Source organism: Grammomys surdaster, unplaced genomic scaffold (genome assembly GCF_004785775.1).
Source record: "Grammomys surdaster isolate TR1022 unplaced genomic scaffold, NIH_TR_1.0 129, whole genome shotgun sequence".
In the NCBI taxonomy this organism is placed as follows: Eukaryota; Metazoa; Chordata; class Mammalia; order Rodentia; family Muridae; genus Grammomys; species Grammomys surdaster.
In genome coordinates, this window is record NW_021604587.1 from 19,793,781 (window position 1) to 19,799,723 (window position 5,943).

The 5,943-nt window shown below is 45.3% G+C and overlaps 1 non-coding gene across 1 annotated transcript; it reads right to left on the reverse strand.

Annotated features, from left to right (window-relative positions):
- Nucleotides 1–723: 723 nt before the first annotated feature.
- LOC114612430 lies at nucleotides 724–829 on the reverse strand. The gene has a single exon (XR_003710014.1). It is a non-coding gene; the product is annotated as a U6 spliceosomal RNA (small nuclear RNA).
- Between the last annotated feature and the right edge of the window lie 5,114 nt (nucleotides 830–5,943).

Genomic DNA, 5,943 nt, shown 5'->3' on the forward strand with positions numbered 1-5,943 from the left:
AACTAAATAATCTCTCTCAAGATTTAAAAAAACAAAAAAACAAAAACAAACAAAAACCCAGAGGCAGTGGTTCTTGAGATGTCGCACCCAAGGCTGGACTGTCTTCCACATGCATTTGTATACATGCGCACATATACAAATACACACACATACACTACAAAGCCCAGTCTATGCCGTGCTAAGGAGCCAAGCAGAGGCTCTGTGCATGCGGAGCAGGCACGCTACTAATGAAGCCAGATCCTCAGCCCCCTCCTTTATTTTTATTGTATCATGTGTATTATTTCCAGAAAATTAAAAAGTAGAGCTAAATAAAAGGAGAAAATTAAATCTAGGTAAAATCTAACTATTGCTACTTATAGTGGCATGCTGCCCAATCACTTCCCAGGATGTCTATAGTTACACCACTACTTATGCCTGAGTTGTGTGTATTTCAGACATCCACCCATTTATACACGTACATGCATCCATGAATAGGATCATGAATATGTAGTTATATATAGTATCACATATGTCCACATATGTTTATGAAGTTGCCCTTGGCATCTACAGGGGGCTGTTTCCTGGAGCTTCTAACCCAGATGCCCAAATCTTGAAGTGCTCATGTCCCTTATATAAACTGATTCAGTATTTGCAACGGACGTGCATATACCATCCTATAAAATTTAAACAATCCTCAGTTAACTTAGATTGTGTTAATAGTTGTATTATTATTTTTTAAGTAGGAAAAATATGGAATGCTTCACAAATTTACATGTCATCCTTGTGCAGGGGCCATGCTAATCTTCTCTGTATCATTCCATTTTAGTATATGTGCTGCCAAAGCGAGCACAAAAATTTCTTTTTTTGTTGTTTTTGTTTCTGGCTTTTTTTTTTTTTTTTGAGACAGCATTTCTCTGTGTAGCCCTGGCTGTCCTGGAACTCACTCTGTAGACCAGGCTGGCCTCGAACTCAGAAATCTGCTTGCCTCTGCCTCCGAAGTGCTGGGATCAAAGGCGTGTGCCACCACTGCCCGGCTAATAGTTGTATAATTAAGGAACAATATCTGTCGTTGTTAAATACAGATACAATTACAACAAATATTTTTTGTTTGTGATTCGTTTAGTCGGGAGTTGTAGAATCCATGACTACAGGAGGGCTGGCTGTATCCAGATAATATACATATGAATCATGAGTCTATATATTATGAAGTTATTGGCACACTGGCTTGTAAACTTAGTTTTCTGCTTACTAATGGATTCTGAAAACTCAAGGCTTCCCACAGAGTGAGTACTATTTGTCAGTGCCAATAGAGCCTCCAATGGCCCCTCATGCCCCACACAAAGAGTATTATGGGTATTGAACCCTTCTGCTCTGGCATCCTTCCCGAGCCATGAGGGGCCAAGCCTGCAAACACAGCCCCATGGGATGGCACAGGGATAGAGACAGGCTGAGCCAAAGGATCTGACAGTTCCAGATAACGAGTGCAGAGCAACCCTATGGCCAGTGTCCAGGGAGCAGAAGAATCAGAGCTGGAAAGCAGACAACAGGCCAAGGCCGGGTCTGCCAGCAGAGAGTGGGGGCAGCTAGGCGGCCTGCTGTCTGGCCTAGCTGTTCAGTCCTCACCCAAGATCCAGCCTGCTGAGCCAGGCTTGGAAGGGCAGATTCCTCATCCCTCCACCAGGGCCACCAAGAGAACACAGATCTGAGAAGAGTCCGATCTGGAGCCAGAGAATCGAGAGGGGAGAACATTCTCGTTACATCTTACTGTTTTATAGTTGGGGTGGGAGAATGTAACAAGAGACTCCACTATGTCTTTTTTAAAAAGACCTTGCACTGGAGGGGGGTGTCACTGCTTCAGGATCACAATACATAGTTTCTTCTATGAGACTACGTTACTATGTTACTATGGCATCCAGGATACAGAACTAGCCACTCACATCTATCTCCAGGCCAGAAGGGCTGCAAAGTGCTCTCACACATATTCTCTCTTAGCCTGATGTCTGAAATATCTGCTTGGCACTCCTAGCTCCTCATTGGTCACCCAGTCTTCAGTGTTCTTTTAGGGGGCTGGGGGGACTCTTCATGTTCTCTATGTCATTCTGAATGTGCCTCGTGCATAGTACCCATAGACTTAAGGTTGATGGTTACTCATTTTCCTTTGAGAATAAAAATAGGTCCTATTTATTTTTTTTACCTGTCTTATCCATGCAGTGTGCCCAGAAAAGTGCTTCCAAATAGGGCCTACATCTAGTTGGATGTCCCTGACTCTCCCTGAAGTCTTCTGGATACTTTTTTTGAGGAATTTCTAGAAACTGTCATGGCTTCCATTTACTGAGCCCATCCTGTTCACTAGTCTGTGTCAATCCTTGACATTCATGGGTCACTTAAACTTCAGGTAGATTTCCAGATATAGCGCAAATTAAAATAAAATGAAGTACAATAAAATAACAATAAAAAACAGAATGGCAATAATACAAGGCACAATATGTATGGATTTAAGATGAGAAACAAAACAGTCCTCATGTAAGTGCATGGAATAATTTTGACACTACAGATTCTGGATTTTGAGTGGTAGTCTCAGCCCAGTGCTGTTCTATGTAAGTAACGTCTAGGTTCAGTTTTATGCACGAAGGAACTGAGGCTTCAAGAGATCAGAAACCTTTCCCCAGGTGCTGCTGTTGGACAGCAGCTACCTGACTTCAAAGTCCCTCTGTACCTCCCAAATCACAGCAGTGCCTCTACCTTTCCAGAAGGAGGGAGAAATGGGTAGAAGTAAGAAAAAGCTGGTCTACAAGGCAGGCTGCATTTTCTCAGTGTTTCATCTGTTGTCAGATGCATGACACCAGAGTCTGTTTGGCTTCCCTTGTGCTTTGTGCTGTCAACTCACAGGAGGACTCAGAAGGGTAAGCAGGCACAGGCACAAGACACAAAGGGACACTAACGACCCCGGTCCTGTGATGACAAGAGTTCACTCCCAGGAGAAAACCAGCAGTGCTTTCAGAAGGTGCTGCCCACAAGTACTTGTCCCCCAGCACTACAAACAGAGGACTTGCACAGTGGTGTGAGTTTTAGTGAAGACTACTGTGTTCAAACCTGTGTAGACAGACAGACTGAAAACAGAGTTGGCATTTGTTCTGTTAGGTGCCAGGGACACACCCTGAGGGTTAACCGAAGTTTCTTCCTCAAAAATGTGAACATCATGGAGTCTGTCCCAGTTTCAGCTCTGTTGAAGTACTCTGATAGAGTAGCTTAAGGGAGGAAAGAAGTACTTCCGCGTCATTCATGAGGGAAGTCAGGGCAGGAACTCAGCCAGGAATTTGAAGCAAAAACTGTAGAGGAATGCTATTTGCTGGCCGGAGCTCATTCTTAGGTAGCCTTCTTATATTGTTCTCCCTCACCTTGGGGTGTGGGGGAAGGATACCACTCACTGGGAGCTGGCCCCTCCCACATCAGTTAACAGTCAAGAGGAGCTCCCACAGTTACATCCACAGACTGATGTGATTCGGGCAGTTCCTCAATGGAGGCTTTCCTCTCAGAAGATCCCTGGCTATGTCAAGATGACAATTAATGCTAAAAAGGGCAGGTTCAAGGTTCAACTTGCAAAATAGGAGGGATTCGTAAAGAAATGGCCTCCACTGAGTCAACTTGGAAACACTAACATGAAAATATCACATTAAGGCTGCCGTGACCCATAGCTTCCCTCCTCCAGCCTTGTGCTTACTACGTGGTGCTGGTCCTAACTGTTGTTCTCCTGGATGCCCTCGGGACAAGGCTTTATTCCTGTTGGGATTCCAGGACCCAGCACAGAACCAGGGGAGGATATGCCAGTGAGCTTCTAGGCAATGCAATCTGCAAAGTTCTCCTCCAGGACCAGTTAGAGGCCTTTCCTGTCTTTAGAACCTCACTAGGAGTCTTGAGATGAAAAATGAGAAGCATTCTGTGTGTGTGTGTGTGCGCGCGCGTGCGCTCGCATGTATGTTTGCTATAAATGTTTGGTGTGCTGGTTTGAATATGTTTGGCCCAGGGAGTGGTGCTATTAGGAGGTGCGGCCTTGTTGGAGTAGGTGTGGCCTTGTTGGAGGAAGTATATCACTGTGGTCGTGGGCTTTAAGACCCTCCTCCTAGCTGCCTGAGGAGTCAGTCTTCTCCTGTTTGCCTTTGGAACAAGATGTAGAACTGTCAGCTCCTCCAGCTCCATGCCTGCCTAAATACTGTCATTCTCCTGCCTTGATGATAATGGCCTGAACCTCTGAACCAGTAAGCCAGCCCCAATTAAATGTTGTCCTTTATAAGACTTGCCTTGGTCATGGTGTCTGTTCACAGCAGTAAACCCCTAATTAAGACACCCCTGCAGTAAGTATTCTTAAGGGTCTCTATGAATTGGAACACAGTATAGAAGGACATGGGTCCATGTCTTACAAATAACACTAGAGAAACGAGAATTGTTACGGGCTTTTTCTTCACTGTAAGAAGTTGACACCTGTTCACCCGGAAGGCTGGGGTGGATGTTATTTAATAACAACCACTGGTGATCTTTTGCTACTCTAGGGTGCCTCACCTGAATCCCCTAGACTCCTGAGTGTTGGTTGTTTCTCAGTCAATAAAAGCCATCCTCATGAAAGAGGCCCCTGTACTGTGCCAAAGAGTTTGTCTTTATGCTTATTCCAAACCTTTCATGTGAGCATTGTTCTCTGGGAGTAGAGCCCATCCTTATACTTACTGCAAACTCTTCTTCCCTAGGCCCTTATCCTGAGCATTGTTCACAGGCAACAGAGCCCATGCGTGTGGAAGAGTTCACAGGTGAAGGAGTTTCAGTATAGCCAGGCTGTAAGTTTTGTTGTGATAATTGTCAGGAGAAGATTTCTTCCAATGTTTTGCTGTTTAAGTTTGTAAAACAGAAACTGCTCGGGGTCAGACTCCAGAAGTTTGCACCAGCCTGGCTAAGTAAGCTGTGCTGAAGACAGTTTCATTCTTGCGTCTCCAAGGATCATTTTACTGCTGGCTGTGACTCTTGCAGGAACCTGCACAACACAGAGAGTTGGACAGTGTGGCCTCCACCTGTGGCAGCACTTACAGTACCTAAACCAGGAAGACCGTAGAGAAGACTCTGTATATCCAGAACCCTATTTCTGAAGACCAGCCAGGACTGTCTGGACAACCATTTGGCCAGGCTTCCTAAACAGTCTCCTTGTTCCTGCACCAGGAAACCCAGGGCTTCCTTTTAGCACCCCTACATCTCCCTAAAGTCCAGCTAGCATCCCTAGTTCTTGTAGGGAACACCCAGCATATTCCACGTCTCAGATAAGGACGGCAGAAGCTTTGCTCTTTGTCAGCCTGCTGGAGGCCCAGAGGTTCCTGTCTCACCAGGTTCCTTTGTCTAGGCTGTTCATCCCAGAAGTGCACAGCAGGCCCTTGGATGACGTCATTTAGGACAAGCCCTTGACAAACACAGTGTTTAAAGTCTGAGAAGAAGCATCCCCTCCCCTCCTTCCTGCCCTTCCAACTCTTCCCTTTTGGTTTATCTGCAACAAAATTCACGTGCAAGGAAGATCTGCACAGTTCTGTGCTAAGGAGTAACAGTTAGACAGCCATCTACCAGGGTCTTGTGCGAACACAAGAAACCAAAATTAAATGTTAACAATCCCTGTTAGCATCCTTGGTGTCCATTGTCAGTGATCCACTGGGGTTTCGATGTAATTTCTTCTCTATAGCCTGTCTTTTCATAGTAACAACTTCCTCTGTTTCTCCATCCTCTCCTGATCAGAATAGTCCAGCTCTGTCTAGCCTTTGCCCTGGGACTTCCATGTCCACCCTATTGGCTGCACAGAAGGCTTTGCCCTGAGCAAGTCCTTCCTGCTTATACCATCTCATGGGGAGGCTTCCTGTGACTCATTAGGCAATTCCAAGGTTTGGGAACTTGGTCTGCACCAGGGTCTTTAATCACATGTAAATTTGGTAGATACAA